General features: G+C 47.3%; 1 long non-coding RNA gene across 3 annotated transcripts in view; it reads left to right on the top strand.

The window, feature by feature from the left end:
* LOC137212705 (uncharacterized) overlaps window positions 1–19,098 on the top strand; it is a 200,174-nt gene that overhangs the window by 137,611 nt on the left and 43,465 nt on the right. For all 3 annotated transcript variants that reach the window (XR_010937590.1, XR_010937589.1, XR_010937591.1), the window contains one exon: window positions 9,939–10,105. This is a non-coding gene — a long non-coding RNA (uncharacterized lncRNA). The remainder of the gene's footprint in view (window positions 1–9,938; window positions 10,106–19,098) is intronic.

The following is a 19,098-nucleotide window of genomic DNA, read 5'->3' as shown; positions in this document are numbered from 1 at the left end:
CTCGTCCCTGTTTGTCCAGGTGGCCAGCCACAGGGTGCTCCTTTGTGGGGCAGGTGTGGAAGGTGGCAGTCTGCCAGAGAGCCACCACGGGGCAAAGGCCCTGGCCCCACGGTAAGTGCTCTGACCTCCTGTCTAAAAGCACGTTGACTTCCCCATTCATCCACATAAACTGGCAAGATATCTTCGAATAAATCATGAGCAGTTAAATTCTCTAAACCACACTGGAAAAAGGATTATGGTATTTACTGTGGGGACAGGAAGATTGATTCTCACCCAGAAAATCTGCCAGATTCTTGATTTAGGGAGCCGGTGATCAGCACAGGTTAGCTCTGATTTATATTGGCTTGCCTTTCCCACGGGTTCCTCTCCCACTCCAGGGGACACTTTGGGTGGGACAGCTCTGGGGCCACTACTGTCCCACTAGTTCTTTGCAAGATGGCCCACCAGGGTGATGGATACGGGCAGAGCTCACTGCCCCGCAGCTGCCTCCCACCATGCCCTCAATCCTGATCCGTGCTCTGGTGGCCCCTGCCACCTGCTGGATAAAGCCCAGCTCCTAAGCCTGGAATTGTAGGACCCCCTAGATGGAGCCCGTGCCACCTCCCAACGCCCCTGCCCACCATGCATGGCCTGCTTGTGGTTTTCTCACGATGTACCTCGTACATGACTGTCCCTTTCCTATGGCGAGGGACAAGCATAGTAACCAGAGAGCGTTCCAGCCCTTGGACAGCTCAAGAGTCTGGAGCAGGACACGGACTCATGATCAGTCCTGTGTGTAAGTTCCGTGATGGGGGACCCGAGGGGGCAAGGAGGAGGCAGCATCCACACCTCACCTCCTCTGCCCTCTGTGTGCCCACAAGGTCCCTGGGTCACCTTATCTCCCCTTCTTGTCCTTGTCACCTTCCTTAGCATTCATATATGCTACTTCTCTATTTCCTCAGTCTCGGTTTTAGCTGTGATAGCTAGCTTTACACGGCTGCTGTGAAGTACCCATGTAAGAGTACTGCATCTGTCCTTGGTGACAGCGCAAAGCCACACCTTGATTCAGAGTTACCACTGACTGCAAACCCTACCTGCTGGACCCCTCTGTGTCTGGGGGACCCTGTGATGCTCGCTTGTATGTCTTACATGCTGTGCCCAGCTGTCCCTTCACTGTCTTGCCTGTGATGGCTCATGGGGCTTTTGGTGTCCACGGGCACCACTGTTTTCTACCAGGGACACCCTCAGCTACTACCTGTGCTCCACTCCAAACCCAAACCCAAGGCCAGGGAAGCCCTTCACTTAATTCTCTACAGCCCAGTCTAGAAGAAACTTCAACTTCACATAACACATTCCTAAAGGTTCTAGGGTCATAGAAGGGAAGAACATTACGAACTTATAACTTCTGTAGAGGGGGCTGCGCTCAGATGCCGGGGGCTCAACCCCTCCCTGGGGACCCTGCAGACCAGTGGCTGCTTCACTTCCAGTGTTCTCCACAGGACGGAGAGCAGCTCAGCTCAGAAAGAGGCTGGGATGCTTCTCTCTCCATCTACTGTCTCCCTTCCTCTTCCCCACTTGCTGCCCTGGGACCAGCTCTTTCCCAGAACGACTGACAGTGGAATATCCACTCACTTCGAGGGCAGCCCCACTCCACAGGGCATGTGAGCGGCTCAGATTTATTCATCGTAAATAACTTCATTCCAAGGACACTTACTGTCCCGTGCAGTCTTTCCTCCGGCAAGAGATGAAGCAGGTAACGTCAGCATCCTCCCTCTGAAGTCAGGCTTCCTCTCCCACAAAGACCTGCCCAGAAAAGTATCCACGTTTCCCCAGGAACGAGCACCGCTTTGCAGCAGAGTTCATACGGAAGCAAAAAGTATTTATTATAGCTTCTGCCCCTCCCACTCCTGCCCCTCCCCCCCCCAATGGGGAGGGGGCAAGGAAGTCTCAGCTGCCAAACAGAACCCTTAAATTCTTAGGTTAAAAGATTTGTATTCAGGGCTTCCCTGGCGGTGCAGTGGTTGAGAGTCCGCCTGCCGATGCAGGGGACGCGGGTTCGTGCCCCGGTCCGGGAGGATCCCACGTGCTGCGGAGCGGCTGGGCCCGTGAGCCATGGCTGCTGAGCCTGTGCGTCCAGAGCCTGTGCTCCGCACGCAATGGGAGAGGCCACAACAGTGAGAGGCCCGTGTAAAAAAGATTTGTATTCAGCTTACTGGCGATTTCATGATTTTCCCCAAGAACAACCAGCGAGTATTTGTGTAACTAAAAAGCACATCATGGTGATTTTCCTAAAATAAGGGAAAAGTTTACTCCTTAAAGATGAATGCAAGATTCTTGGGAGCAAATATCAAGATGCTGCAACTTTTTCAACACCAGGGCACCCCTACTTCCCAGCTCGACGTGCTGAGTTTTCCTGAATCTGAGTATCCAGCGGCCGGAAGCAGACTCCTCCCTCCATTACATCTGAGCCACCTGGAGAATTACAGACTCCAGGGAGGTAGAACCCTGGAATTACCCAGTCTATCCCTGGGAATCCGGAGACGTCCTATGAACAGATCAGATGACCTCTCAGGTCTGGCTGACATGCCTTTCACAATAGGGAACTCCCTCCCTCCCAGACTGGTCCATCCCTGGCCAGCTCTGATGGTGGCATTGCCTTCCTCAACTTCTGCGGCTGGCTCAGTCCCAGCCCCCGGGGCTACACAGAAATCAACTGCTTTTCCTGGGACGTGACCCCATGGATATGCCCACAGAGCACATATTCTTTGATCTGATATTCTCCAGGCCGAGGCTGAGTGTCCCGATTTCCATCCCCACCTTCCCTCGTGCCAGCCCCCGAAGCCTAGGTCCACGGTTTGCTGTTCTATGAGGTCTTCAGCTCTTTCCCTACTCTGGCCTTCTCCTGGGGACATAGCCCATCTGCTGGCTCGTCCCCATCACCTGCCCAATGGGGGCAAGGCTGCTGCCCCAGTTCTGGCGAATACACTTGAAATTCAGGCAACCTTATTTCTCATTAGCAATTTCTGGCACTGGTGTTACGGGATGACTCCGACACACCTGAGAGGTGACCGACACAGCTGTAAGCATCACGACACATTTGCACTCATGCCTTTGAGTATCCAAGTGCAATTCACCTTGTCTACATGGAAGCAGAGTGATTTGTCGGGGAGGAAAACTTTTCCCTTCTTCCCTTCTTGCTTCTTGGGCTGGTCTCATAATGAAATTGACCTAAGACAGATTAACAGGAGAAGAAACAAATTTCATTTCATATGTATGGGACCCCCGAAGATTTGAGACTCAAAGAGGTGACCAAAGCAGACAGCTTTTATGCCTTGTAGACAGAGAAACAATACATCTGTGAAGAATTGACAGAACAAAGGGGTTTGGGCTTGGGGTAGCTAATTAGTGAAGAAGTAACAAGGTTTGTTTAGTAGCCTGCTTAGCCATGAATTCTCCATCTCTGGTGATTAGGATGTCTCTCTACCTCCTGGTACAGGGAAGTTACCTTGCACACAGGAGACTTATTTCCCGCTTCCAGGGGGATAAAGGAAGGTCAGAGTGTCCTTCCTGCACCTGCTGTTTCTTAAGTAACTATAATTCAAAAGAGTCAATATGCCAAATGTGGCATATTGGGGAGCATATCGTGTTCCCACTGCCAGTGCTTTTGTGGGGAAGCCAACCTATTTACCAAGGACCAATTTACATGATCAATTTGGCCAATGACCAATTTGCAAACTATGTTTTAAAATTGAGTTTTGCTCCAGCGGTTTTGACCTTTTTTGCCATTTGAGTCTGAGGTGCTTGCAGGTGTTGAGTTTGGGAGGGAGCTTCCCCTGGCACACACTTCTCCTGGGAGCAGAGAGGCATCCTCTCGTGTCTCAGAGGTCTGCCAGTTCAGTCACCTATGCCCTTCACGCCAGTCAGGCTATGACAGCCGGACCTGGCTACAGAGCTGTGAGCAAAGAAGGTCACCGCAGTGACGGTGGAACAGAAACCAGAGGGAGGCAGATGCAGGGGAAGACCTGGGACAGGTGTTTCTTCCTGAGATAGATCTGGACAAGAGCCAGGAGACAATAAAAAAGGAATAAGAACTTCTAAGGTGAGCCAATAGGAAAAAAGTAAAGATTTTCTGAAACTTAAAAAAAGTAGTTCTTGAACTTCAAACTATATACATTAGAAGAATTGGCTCTTTTGAGAATTATAATCATAATGGCTTACAAGATCAAGTGTAGCAGTATCTCAAAACACAGAGCGTCAATACAAAGAGAAATCAGGGAGAGAGAAAGAGGGGGAAATTTGTAACTGGCAAAGAGAGCTTGGGTGCACTGGGAGGGGGCGGAGTAATCATTGATCTCTTAATATAGCAACAGAAGAATACGGAGTGTTTTGTGCATGTGATGATTAAGAGTCATCATTAATAGAATGAAAATCAAGAGAGAATTGTCAAAATAATGGAGGGGGGAGATAAGAATAAGTATTTATTTGACAAAGCCAGATAAATTAAGGAAAAGGAAAAAGAAAATAGCAAGGTAAACAGTAACCATAATGTAAGAGGGAAGAAATGAGACAAGTGTCATTGTTTCCATGAGAGTGGATTGGCTGAGTTCCCTGATACACAGGTTCAGAAACCAAGCTTGGCTTTATATGGCTTAAAGAATCTCACCTAAGGAATGTAAATTGGTGCAGCCACTATGGAGAACAGAAAGGAGGTTCTTTAAAAAACTGAGAATAGAGTTACCATATGATCCAGTATTCCCACTCCTGGGCATATATCTGGAGAAAACTCTAATTTGAAAAGATATGTGCACCCCAGTGTTCATAGCAGCAATATAATACAATAGCCAAGACATGGAAGCAACCTAAGTGCCCATCAACAGATGTGTAAAGAAGATGTGGTACACACACACACACACACACACACACACACACACACATATATAATGGAATATTACTCGGCCATAAAAAATGAAATAATGCCATTTGCAGCAACATGGATGAACTTAGAGATCATCATACTAAGTGAAGTCAAACAGAGAAGGACAAATATGTTATCACTTACATGTGGAATCTAAAAAATGATACAAATGAACTTATTTACAAACCAGAGATAGACTCATAGGCATAGAAAACATATTTATGGTTACCAAAGGGGAAAGGGTGAGGGAAGGGATAAATTAGGAACTTGGGATTAACAGATACACACTACTATATACAAAATAGATAAACAACAAGGTCCTACTGTATAGTACAGGGAACTATATTCAATATCTTGTAATAATCTATAATGGAAAAGAATCTGAAAAAGAATATATACATACACATATATATGTGTGTGTGTGTGTATATATATATATATATATATATATATATATATATATATATATATATATCTCCATATAATGGAATCACTTTTCTGTACACAAGAAACTAACACAACATTGTAAACCAACTATACTTCACTTAAAAAAAAGAATCTCAAGTCCATTCTCTAGTAGGTCTGTGTCTTTATTCCTGTCTTACCCCTAGGTTCTTCATGACATCTTTTTTTTCTTAGATTCCATATATATGTGTTAGCATACGGTATTTGTCTTTCTCTTTCTGACTTACTTCACTCTGTATGACAGATTCTAGGTCTTGAGGATATGGGGAGGGGGAAGGGTAAGCTGTGACAAAGTGAGAGAGTGGCATGGACATATATACACTACCTAACGTAAAATAGCTAGCTAGCGGGAAGCAGCCGCATAGCACAGGGAGATCAGCTCGGTGCTTTGTGACCACCTAGAGGGGTGGGATAGGGAGGGTGGGAGGGAGGGAGACGCAAGAGGGAAGAGATATGGGGACATATGTATATGTATAACTGATTCACTTTGTTAGAAAGCAGAAACTAACACACCATTGTAAAGCAATTATACTCCAATAAAGATGTAAAAAAGAAAAAAAAGAATCTCACCTAAAATAAAGTGATTAAGAAAGGTCACAAATTAAGTGGTGGGCAAAAAGGCACCAGGAAAATGCCTCACCCCTAACAACAACCAACCACAACAGGAAATAGGGGCAGCAGTAATATCGAAGTGGAATTGAAGGTAGAAGATGTTACTTGGGATCCAGAGCACGATGAAACAGAAGCAGAATGAATAATAGCAATAAGTATCGTTCATGGAACTCTTGCCAGGCACACAGGGCTATGGGCTTTAAAGGACGATGCCGTGTAACCCTTGCCGCAGCCCAGTAAGGTAGGTACATCATTATCCCCATTTTATAGATGCACAAACTGAGGCTTAGAGAGTTTAAGCAGCTGGCCCAAGGTCTCAAAGTTGGAAGCCATGCTCTTAACCAGAACCCCTCCTTGCCCCTCACTTCACTGGAGCAAGACACGACCTTTTCCCCAGGGCCAGCACCTGATGTGGAGCCAACCCCACTGATATTATGTGGTCTTAGGGTGATATAACCCATTTTAACATTTTTAACAATTTCCAGAATATCACCAATGGATTTGTTTTCAATGGAACGATTCCATCTCATTCATCACGGCCACTCTGCTGCCTACGTCTTTTATTCTCGGGATAAACTCTCTTCTAAACTCGCTCGGGCCCTGCCTTCATAAAGACACGTTAATTAAACCTTGACGGCCAGAATCAATGACTTTTCCTCCACGTGGGACTCATGAGTGCCTCTAGCCCCATGGCGATTTCCGCACATCAGAACAGTGGCAAGGCAGTAGAGGTTCAACGTGGTTCAAATAATCTGGTTCATATGGGTTGGCATCAAGGTAATTATAAAGTAATTCAATTAATTAAAAGTAAAACGTAATTAAAGTGAAAAAGATTTTGCAGCAGTCTCTCCTCAATAGCTCAGCTTAGCCGAGATGATATATTAGACCAGCCTTCTGCTTCTGCTCCTAGAGGGTGCAGCAGAAGTAAACTCAGCTTTCTCTACTTTCAATGGCAATTCATACTTCACATTTCATCCCATCCAATACTTGTAACATACAAGATGTGTCGTCCCACATAAGCCTTAGCCATCACGACAGAAGGAAGGGGTGGAGACTCTCTAACACCATCTTATTGCAGATTCAAGAAACAACAGCAAAGTAAATAATATTTAATGTGTCTACTTGATGTCTAATTATCTTGATACTGAATTACCAGTAAAACCTGAAAGATTATAAATATCCGATATTGATAAGGAAGTCGTTATCACTCAGCAGTTACTTATAACTTGTACCAGTTTTAGTTAATAACATGACAATGAAATTTATTTCCTATGAAAACTTCGGTCCTCTTCTAACAATTAATTGATATCTAATTCAGCAAGGTTATCTTGTTGAATTCCTATTAGGGCGTGTGTAGGGAGATAAAATTGGAGTACAGGGAACTCCAATTCCAGGAAACTCCAGCTGCATTTCTGGCTTTCCTGTATCCTGGGGTCCTTTGGGGAGGTATATCTATCCTAAGGTTGGAAGTGCATGATGAATTCCTGAATATGAGATGATCACTTGAGGAGCTTCTAAAAATTCTCATGCCCAGGCCACTCCCGCCCTCCCCAAACAAAACAAAACAAAACAAATCAGACTCTCTGGGAGTGAAACCACAGGGCTTAGTGTTTTTTTGTGTTTTTTTTTTAATCTTTATTGGAGTATAATTGCTTTACAATGGTGTGTTAGTTTCTGCTTTATAGCAAAGTGAATCAGCTATACGTATACATATATCCCCATATCTCCTCCCTCTTGCATCTCCCTCCCACCCTCCCTATCCCACCCCTCTAGGTGGTCACAAAGCACCGAGCTGATCTCCCTGTGCTATGCGGCTGCTTCCCGCTAGCTATCTATTTTACGTTTGGTAGTGTATATATGTCCATGCCACTCTCTCACTTCATCCCAGCATACCCTTCCCCCTCCCCGTGTCCTCAAGTCCATTCTCTATGTCTGCGTCTTTATTCCTGCCCTGCCCCTAGGTTCTTCAGAACCATTTTTTTTTCTTTTTTTAGATTCCATATATATGTGTTAGGGTACAGTATTTGTTTTTCTCTTTCTGACTTACTTCACTTTGTATGACAGTCTCTAGGTCCGTCCACCTCACTACAAATAACTTGATTTTGTTTTTTTTATGGCTGAGTAATATTCCATTGTATATATGTGCCCCATCTTCTTTATCCATTCGTCGGTTGATGGACAGTTAGGTTGCTTCCATGTCCTGGTGATTGTAAATAGAGCTGCAGTGAACATTGTGGTACATGACTCTTTTTTTTTTTTTTTTACTTCTTTATTGGAGTATAATTGCTTTACAATGGTGTGTTAGTTTCTGCTTTCTAACAAAGTGAATCAGTTATACATATACATATGTTCCCATATCTCTTCCCTCTTGCGTCTCCCTCCCACCCTCCCTATCCCACCCTTCTAGGTGGTCACAAAGCACCAAGCTGATCTCCCTGTGCTATGCGGCTGCTTCCCGCTAGCTATCTATTTTATATTTGGTAGTGTATATATGTCCATGCCACTCTCTCGCCCCGTCACAGCTCACCCCTCCCCCTCCTCATATCCCCAAGTCCATTCTCTAGTAGGTCTGTATATTTATTCCCATCTTACCCCTAGGTTTTTCATGATATCTTTTTTTCCCTTAGATTCCATATATATGTGTTAACATACGGTATTTGTCTTTCTTTTTCTGACTTACTTCACTCTGTATGACAGTCTCTAGGTCCGTCCACCTCACTACAAATAACTCAATTTCGTTTCTTTTTATGGCTGAGTAATATTCCATTGTGTATATGTGCCACATCTTCTTTATCCATTCATCTGATGATGGACACTTAGGTTGCTTCCATGTCCTGGTGATTGTAAATAGAGCTGCAGTGAACATTGTGGTACATGACTCTTTTTTTTTTTTTTTTACTTCTTTATTGGAGTATAATTGCTTTACAATGGTGTGTTAGTTTCTGCTTTCTAACAAAGTGAATCAGTTATACATATACATATGTTCCCATATCTCTTCCCTCTTGCGTCTCCCTCCCACCCTCCCTATCCCACCCTTCTAGGTGGTCACAAAGCACCAAGCTGATCTCCCTGTGCTATGCGGCTGCTTCCCGCTAGCTATCTATTTTATATTTGGTAGTGTATATATGTCCATGCCACTCTCTCGCCCCGTCACAGCTCACCCCTCCCCCTCCCCATATCCCCAAGTCCATTCTCTAGTAGGTCTGTATATTTATTCCCATCTTACCCCTAGGTTTTTCATGATATCTTTTTTTCCCTTAGATTCCATATATATGTGTTAGCATACGGTATTTGTCTTTCTCTTTCTGACTTACTTCACTCTGTATGACAGTCTCTAGGTCCATCCACCTCATTACAAATAACTCAATTTCGTTTCTTTTTATGGCTGAGCAATATTCCATTGTATACATGTGCCACATCTTCTTTATCCATTCATCTGATGATGGACGCTTAGGTTGCTTGCATGACCTGGCGATTGTAAATAGAGCTGCAATGAACACTGTGCTACATGACTCTTTTTGAGTTATGGTTTTCTCAGGGTACATGCCCAGCAGTGGGATGGGCTCAATGTTTTTTAAACTCCCAGAGTGATTCCAGTGTGCATCCATCCAGACTGAGAGCCGAGGGGAATCAGACTTGAGGCGCAAGGTGGACTGTGGGCTCGGGTGATGGGTCCCCTGTCCTGTCCCTTAAAGGCTGCTGCTCAGCCATGAGCTCTAGCCCAGTGCGGCCGTGGGACACCTGGACCAGGCTCCTGCAGTGCGGTTCTGTCCAGTCCTTCCTCACCCCACTGGTTCCACCCAGCTTTTTTTTTTTTTGCGGTACGCGGGCCTCTCACTGTTGTGGCCTCTCCCGTTGCGGAGCACAGGCTCCGGATGCGCAGGCTCAGCGACCATGGCTCACAGGCCCAGCCGCTCTGTGGCATGTGACAGGTGTCTATTCTCTAAAGCTTTGCTCATTTATGCAGTGTGGAATCTGCAGTGCCCAGCAGAGTGGTGGACAACACGTGGGCTTTGACAGGAGAAGGAAACGGCATTGCTTTGCTGGAAACCCGTGAGGAGTCCATTTGGCCACTTAATGAGGTGCAGTTATCCCAGAGGAGCGGCATGGATGGACAGACGCAGTGAAAGCTGGGTGAGAGCGAGGGTGTCCTGTGCATGGGTGGAGGGGCGGCCTGTTGGGGGGCATGGGTGTGGAGGTGTTTGTGAGGATTGGGACATTGTGTGTGTAAGCATGAGTGTGCCCACACGTGTCTGTCTTATCTTTGTGGGAAGACCCCTATTGTGGTCGTTTTGAACTTTGTTTCTGTAGGCAAAAGAGAGAGCATACTACCTGAGTCCATGTATATACAGTTCTAGACAATGCAGACTAACCAGTCGTGACAGAAAGCAGAACGGTGGATGCCGGGTGATGCCGGGCAGGGAGAGCCAGAAGGGAGACACTGCAAGGTGGCCCAGGGAAACTTCCGGGGGTGATAGATGTGCTCATGTGTGATCTTGATCATGTGATGATTCTATATACAGGTGTATACAGGTATCGAAATGAATCAAACTGCGCACTTTTAACTGTGAAGTTTACTAGAACTCAATTATATCTGCTAAAGAATGAAAAAAAAAAGTAGGGACTTCCCTGGAGTTCCAGTGGTTGGGACTCCTCACTTCCACAGCAGGGGGGTGTGGGTTCGATCCCTGGTCGGGGAACTAAGATCCCGCATGCCGTGTGGCATGGCCAAAAAAAAAAAAGGAAGCATGAAAAGTGGCCAAAAAAAAGAATAAGACTTCTGAAGTCAGTCTGGGTTCTAATTCTGGCTTCCCGGCTTCCTAGCTGGAATGACTGTGGGCAAGTTGCTTAAGATCTCTGTGCCTCAGTTTCTTCATCTGTAAAATGGGAATAATCCTCTGCTTACCTCATAGAGTTGTACAGGATGGTAATGAAATAAGGATAGGCAACGCACTTATGCCAGTGCCTGGCTCACTTTTACTAGTCAATAAATGGTACCTATTATTATTCCTGTTAGTGGACATGCCTGGACGCGTGCATATATGTTGCGTGCTTATATGTTGCGTGCTTATCTGTGCACACAACTTATATTGGTGTGTCTGTGAGTATCTGTGCAGGAGTGGGAAGTGTGAGTCATGTGTCTTTGTGTGTCCGGGAGGGAGGTAGGGGGGGCCGTGGATTCGTGAGTTCAGGCATGAATCCTCCCTCCTCCAGGCCATCATTACAGCCTTCTCCTCCTCCACAGACTGCATGGGTATTGATTTTTTTGAACAGTTACTAAACTGCTACATTTACTGACTCATTCAGTCTTTTATCATATCCAACAGCACGGTGCCTTTTGGAAATCACATCGCCCTGGTTCCTTCATGGCGTCAGTAAATCAAGTTTATGTTACCATTGAAAATGTCAAAAGGACTCGGCCAAAGGAAACTGGGGACTTTCTGGGGTGGCAGGACCCTGAAGCTGGCTGGCTCTCAGGCTGCAGTGAAGGAAGCTAAAGCTTCCCTCTTTCCACGTGGATACACTTTCTGTGAATTCCCTAAAGCTGGGAGGGAGTCAGAGCATCACCTGGGAGAACAGATGCCTTGGATCTGTCTGGAGTGGGCCTACGCAGGAGGAGGGAATTAGCAGAGGCCTTTGGGGATCGACTTGGCATCATCAGGACGACTTCCTGGAGCCCTGTCTGTGCTGCTCTGTGCTGGGGGTTTGGGGGGTAAGAGGAGTGTCATTATCCTTGCCCTCAAAGAGGTCACAGATGAGAGCAGTAGAGGCCCAAGCCTGCCTCCTGGCTCCGGGGATGTCTCTCCAGACCAGGTTTGCACATAATGATGTGAGGACAGGGTTCACAGGGTAGACTTTGGGGTCAGACTGCTCTGGGGTTGCCTTGAGTCCCAGACCTGCCACTCAGCAGCTGTGCAGCTTTGGTTAGGTTGCTTAACTTCTCTGGGAGTCTCATCTGCAAAACTGGGATCAGGGCACCTCACACGTTGGCCCCCACTTCCAGGGTCTCAGTTATATATGTTTAGTCTGTATTTGAGTCTAGACCTAATCAGGGGACTCAGGCATCTTTATAAGAAGATCATAGTTGTACTAGGCCACATGTCTCAGGTGCCAGGGGGAGTCTTCCCTACCCGGAACCACGAGGCATCCCAGTTAGAGGGTGTTAGAAAGGACTTAGAGGATTTGGACAGGGTTCAAGGACGTAGAGCTTTGTTCTGGGTTGGATGCTGTCAGGAAGTGAAGATAATTCTGGGTTTGTTTGGTATCTTGATAATTCTTTTCTCTAAGGTGAGAGGAAGAGAGAGGAGCAGCAGTCACACACATTAGCTGGGATCGGGGGATATTTGGTGATTTTCGTGGTTTGGTTAATGTTCATGTGTTGTCTGTGTTCCGACATGATTATAAGGAGTTTTGGTTTTGTCTTGAAGTCACACAGTCTCCTTGTCTATTGTTGATGTCCTGTGAAATTGTTGAAGAGGCAGACACCAGGGGAGCCTCCCTGGGGGTAACTGAGACTGTTTCATCTCCAGACCCCTAGTCTTGGAATGGGCACCGACCCAATCACTAGTGAATATGCTCAGTTCACAAACGTGGCTGTGCAAACAAAAGAAACTTAATTTTCCTAAAACTCAACCTCATTTCTCTTTCAAACCTTCATTCAGCTGGGTAGTGGGAACTTGGTCAATTTCTTCCTGCCTTTTGCTGTGGTTACGTCTCTACTTTCAGGAGGGCTGACACAGAGGTAGAGCAGGGCTGACAATTTGAAATGAAAATTCTAAGTGATATCGTCTAGGTGGGGAGAGAGAGAGTGGACAGCTAGAGGGAATAAAGGTGCTAAGGTTTTGTCTCAGTCGAGCAGAGGGATGTATTTACGGATTAATGTTAGGAGTTGCTGAAATATAATAATGTAAAGATACGGAAGCTAAAAATAGAATATATGACCTCCAATCCAGTAGAGGAGAAATCTCTACAATAGCAACAAAAAACTTGGTCGAGCCAATGGAAACTGGGAAAGGAAAATAAAGAAAAAAGAAGAGGCTGGGAAAATAGAAAACAAAATAAGACAGCAGAAATAAGTGTAACTGTATCATCAATTACAGTAATTATGAGCATATTAAACTAACCAATTAAGAGATTCTTAAATTTGGTTTTAAAAAAGCCAGCTGCATGCTATTTAAGAGCAAAATGGCTAAACCCAAAAAATATCAAAATATTAAAAATAAAGAGATAAAACAATAAAAGAAATGGTAAAAGAAATTACTATCAGATACAATTGAACTCAAGGTGAAGGGTATTAAAAGTATCAAGGACAGGCATTTCATGCTGTGATTCCAGCATTAGTCCTGAAAGATATAAAGCAAAATCTGAAATAATTTACAGGGGAAGGTTGACAAAACAATAAGCATCGTGGGTGAATTTAGCACATCTTTCTCAGAAGCTGATAGACTAAAAACCATGTATGCTCATGTATGTATATAAATGTCAATGTCAATGTCAACAAACAGCGAGTACATGTGGAAAAAGGCTACGTATTAGACCACAAAAGAAGTCTCCATAAATTTCAAAAAATCTTCATTATCAACAGATCCTCTATCCAGCACGCAATGAAATTAGTAATCAACAACAAAGAGATGATCTGTGTATATGTTTGGAAACTAAAAACACACTTCTAAGTTATCCATGGGTTCAAAAGAAATTTACAACAGAAATTAAGAAGTATTTTGAATTGAAAGTAAGGAAGACACTACATAATCAAGCTTGTCTGATGTGGTTTAACTGATTCTTTGAGGGGTGATTTATACTCTTGCATGCATTTATTAGGAAATTAGAACAGCTGCACATAACTTACAACCCAAGCAATCAACTCAAGAATCTAGAAAGAGAATAAGGGAAACTAGAAAGAAGGAAATAATAAAGGTAATGATAGAAATGAATAAACGCTAAAGCAAATCGAACATCCACAAAAATAAAGACATCAACAAACTAAAAGTGAGTTGCTTAAAAAGGTCGATACTTTAGCAAACGTCGTCAAGACTGACCCAGAAAATAAGAAGGCGTAAATGAACAACATTCCGAGTGAAAAGAGGAAAAGGTGCACAGATAGATATTTTGACCTTGGAAGAACACCGCAAACCACCATGTGCCAGTCGGAGGGAAATACCGGAGGATGCTTCTTGATGCCACTTACATTCCCACAGTGCAGGGCACAGAACCTGGGACAGTGCAGGCTCTTAGAGATTGGCTGACCTGCAGAGATGAATGAAAACCTGGAGAGGAACATGTCATTATGTTAAGACCCTTTTTACTAAATTTTGAGAAATGGCATTCGACTGGGCGGCGTTTGTTCTGATGTGATTCATGGAGCCAGGAAAGTTTTGATGGGAGAAGAAACGTTCAGAAGTCAGAGAGCAAAACATTTCGCGGGGCTGAAGCAGGTGATCGTTAGATGAAGAAGCTGGAGAAGGGAATCCACCGACGAGGATCCAGCACTTGCCAAGGCAAAGAGGTTGGTATGGCGGCTGCTGGCCTCTTACTAGCTGTGCAACTTGGAGCAAGCCTCTTAACCAATCTGAGGCCACATTTCCTCATCTTCAAGCTGAGGGTCATCCCTGTGCCTACCTCATAAACCGCAAAGAGGAAATAAGATAAGGGATGTAAAGCTCCTGGTCCGCGGCTTGTCAGAGAGTTAGCACTCAATAAAGGCAAGTGGGGGTGGCGAGGACGGTGACAGTTATCAGGCTTAATTAGAGCAGGACGGCAGCACACGATGATGGGGTGGAAGAGGAAGGTTGGAAGATGAAGATGAATGGCAGGGTCGAGTCAGCTTGGGAAGAGCCTTAAAGGTCACCCGAAAAAGTGGACCTCATTCTAGCCATGCCAAGGAGACATCAAAGGCCTTTGAGTGGGGACTTGCTGAATAAAATGGGGCATCATCTTGTCAAAGGGAAGGGTGTGTGAGGGTCAACCTTGGGGGAGGGACAATCCCCAGGGAAGAAAACGTTTGTAGGTCCTGATCTCCCACTATGTCATGGGTCTTACTACCACCTGAAATCTCTCCTTTTTTTTTTTTTTTTTTGGCTCTATTAAGCCCTTTTTAATCTGCCCTGTTGTATGGCATCAGAGCTCTGTGTGTGTGTGCTTGTGCCCATGTGTACATACATGTATTTAAATACTGGAAGCCGCGTCAAGCAGAAGGGTAGCTTTACACAAATTCACTCCATGACCGTGTTTATGAGCCTCCATCTGTTTTCTCTAAACAGGAGCTTGGGCGGAGGAATATTTATCTAACTGGGCTAATTAGAAGAGCTATCTCCCTGCTTGGATGGAGAGCTCAGATGGGAGCAAATCTGGTATTCTCCAGACACGTACGCTGTGGAGTTGGCTGGCCTTGCTGCTCAAAAAAGCTTCAAAGGATGTGGCTTCTGTGTTTAATTTCCCCATCACTCTACCTCCTGAACGCACTGCCTGCTCAGAGAATGCAGAGAACGCCAGTCCTGATGAGTCTTAATGAAATGGGCTACAGGAAGTCCATCTCCTGTCAAGTGAGACCTGCCTGCTTCTTTATGTTAAAATAACTTTTTGTTTAAAAAAACCCTAATTCTTAGACAAATACAAGGGCTGGTTGACACGTCAGTGTCGCCGAGCCCCCGACCCACATCTTTATCCGTATTCCGGACCTAACTGGCCTCCACATTCACACCTGGAGCCGCTCCTAGGAGGTCACCCCCTTCCTCTTCCATCCATGCTTGGTCAGGTAGGGGCTGAGCCAATACAGCAGGCATTTATGAAACACGTACTACGGTCCAGTTCCTATGCGGAGCGTGAATAATCCATTGATGGGTGACGTGTACTCTTAGCCCTGAAGTGTCTGGAGAAGAAGGTGGGTAGACCAGATGTCAGTAGAGTGTGATGAGCACTCTGACTGGGAGATGCAGGAAGGGCAGCGGGAACTGGTGGGCTGTTGGCCGATCTCGAATGGCCTTGGCTGGGGCACTAGGGTGACTTGGCTCTCCTTCACATGACTCTTATCCTCTGTAGCCAAGTCCAGGAACGTTCTCTTAGTCACGGTGGAGGAGCAAGAGAGAACACAGCACCGTGCAAGGTCGGCAGAGACCTAGGTTTGGAACAGGCATGTCGTTCGTGCTGCAGTCTACCGAACACAGCAAATCACAAGGCTTGTCCGGATTCAGTGGGGCAAGGAGACTCACCCCCTATATGGAGAGGAACTGCAAAAGGCATGGATACGGGAGGGGTAAGAAACTGGCGGAACGGCAGGACTGTTATCACTGTCACCACCGTCACGAACTCCGGCATAATTGTCACCAATGACAGTGAAGCACCCCTTCCTCCGTCTCGAACCCTCCGTCCATGTGGCGTTCAACCTACACCCCACCGAGTTCTTCTTCTCGGGTGGGTGTAAACACGTCTCACCAGCTCTACACCCAGAATCGAATGTCAGGGATGAACCATTTCCTTGAGAGAAGAAGGAAAGACATCCCTTTCGCTTTCTACAGGAAGAAACTGGAATCCAGAGAGGTCAGCTCATCTGGCGAAGGTCGCACAGCTGGGCTGGGGGGAGGACCAGCCCCTATCCCTACCCCAGTTTTGGGTGACAGATATGTACCTCGACAGCATCAGCAAAAATGGCTGGTTTGTCCTTTGCTTTCTTCCTGTGCACAGAGCCGAAGCCTTACTCACACAGAGTGTCTTCCAGGATCTGGGCTGCTCAGCCCCCTTGGATCCGGAGGCTGCCCGCCTCACCCTTAATGCTTAATTAAAATGAAGATGAAGCGCTCTCTGTGACAGGTCACGCTCCGTGGCAGTCACTGTGCCAAGGACCCAGCGGGGCCGCCGATGTTGAGAATTCTTCTCCAGCTTCTGCCCCAGCAGCAGTTTCCTCCGGGAGCCTCATTTATAATTCCTTTGGTAATTAAAACAACAGATGTTATCGTTAAAAGACTCCTCATTAAATCACAGATAACTTAAGCTTCAGGTGGGTCCTCACTGAACAGTGTCATCGAGTCACCTTTGGAGGGAGTAATAAGCATGTGAAAGGGGAGGTCTCAGCCAGCTCGGAAGATGCCCAGGGCTGCCAGGCGGGGGTGTGTGCCGGGTGCTGACAGATACATCAGGACAGAGGCTGCCGAGGACCCTGAGTGAAGGAACACACAATGCGAGGGTGGAGTGAGTCCCGAAAGGGGCTGCGGTGGAGGGAACAGTCCAGCCGGAAGAGCCCTGGGGTGAGGGCTTGCTCGTTATTGGTATTTAGGGACCATGGCCGCAGGGAGTTCCCAAGACCACTGAGTCCCCGAGAACTGGGAAAGGGGGCCGAGCCTGCTGAGCACCCAGGACACTTGGCGCTCATCCTGGCTGTGGCCACTCGCGCCTTAAGCAAGCCCCATCTCTGAGCCACGGTCCCCTTCTCTGGGAAATGGGCAGAGTGACACCGAGCCCTGAGCTGCGGGGGCGGGAAATGTTTGTAAATCCTCTCACTTGGTGTCTGGGACCGAGGCACCCGGGCGTGTGAACCGCCTGGGCTGCTGCGATGCGTTTCTGAAAGGCCCCCCATCCAGGAGCTGCCTGAACACAGCTGTGGCTGATGGCTGAGTTGGGGCCCACGTCCCGGCGGGGGTCTGTCTAGGAGCTGCCTGGGGAGGATCTCTCAGGAATGTGTGCGTGCGTGTGTGTGTGTGTGTGTGTGTGTGTGTGTGTGTGTGTGTTTTAGACTCAATCCCGCACAAAGGGGCCGTGCCACTGTCTCCAGCCCCACTCCCGCTCGCCATGCTGGCCCCGCCCCCAGATGGAGGAGCTCTCTAGACAGCTCAGGGCAGTAATAACGCGTTTTTATCGACAGTGCCTGACCGTAAACAGAGGGCGCTGATGCCCCTGCACAAGTTGCCTCGAGCACTAAACGATAAAACAGTGAAAGCAAACGCTCCTGCAGTGCTCGCTACATGCAAAGACTTTCCAGACCCTCACCTACATCCGTTCATTGAATCCTCACAACAGCCCTAGGGGAGGGTGGGTGGAGGAGTGAAGAGATGGCTGAGTAGGAGCCTGGGTGGGATTTGGTCAGATTAGTGGGGGCCGGCAGCAGGGCCCTGCAGGATGCTGCCGGAGCCTCCGTGTGCCCCAGTGGTCGGCACGGACCCCTGGGCCCCAGCACCCTCTCGAGCCTTCTCAGCTGTCTCCGAGGCCCTCCTCAGGGCAGCCCAGGCCTGCATGCCCCAGGCAGGCAGGTGCAGAGGCAGCCAGTACTCCTCCCCCAGGGGGCCTGAGCCAGGCCAGGGTGTCCGTCCCGCTAGCTCAGATGAGCACCAGGTCAGGCCGGAAGGAAACCCAGGGCACAACCTCAAACGTCAGAGCAGGCCAGGGTGTCCGTCCCGCTAGCTCAGATGAGCACCAGGTCAGGCCGGAAGGAAACCCAGGGCACAACCTCAAACGTCAGAGCAGGCCAGGGACCCGGGGAGAATACAGCAGAGCCATGTCATCGTGCTTGCGTACTGTACATGCCCAGCCCAGCACTCACCCAGCAAACAGAAGACACCCCATCGATATTGGATGGATGGATGGACGGAATGATGGGTGGGCCCTAGGGTTACCGTTTATTGAGTACCTACTACCTGCAGGACTCTGCATGTGTCTCTTACCTGTTTCTTAACAACACACCTGCAAAGTTGCCTTTATTATTCCCATTTTATAGACAGACAAGTGCAGTCACATGACTTGCCTAAGTGCACGTTCCCAGAGAGCGATAGCACCGGCATTTGAACCCTGAAACAAGTAACCCCAGGACTGGGTCCTTCCCACTAGGCCACGCCGCTCTTGCAAGACCAGAGCCAAGAGGGATTCACCAGCCCTGTCTAGTTGAATTCTGGCCTTCCCTGTGTGTCCCAGTGATGCAGCCAACCGGAACCCATATGTCCTCCGTGCCAGGCCCCAAGCTGAGCACCGGGAATACAGAGATGACCATGATCATGGTCTCCGCCCTGGAAGCGTCTGTGGTCTGGAGTCGAGAGGTACTGGCCACACAGAGGGGAGTTCTGGGCTTGGGGGGTGTCCAGGAGCCAGGGAAGCCCAAAGGAGGGGCAGACCGATTCCCCCTGGCACCTTCCCGAGGCTTTGGT

Source organism: Pseudorca crassidens, chromosome 19 (assembly GCF_039906515.1).
Source record: "Pseudorca crassidens isolate mPseCra1 chromosome 19, mPseCra1.hap1, whole genome shotgun sequence".
In the NCBI taxonomy this organism is placed as follows: Eukaryota; Metazoa; Chordata; class Mammalia; order Artiodactyla; family Delphinidae; genus Pseudorca; species Pseudorca crassidens.
This window is presented reverse-complemented; position numbering and strand designations above follow the sequence as displayed.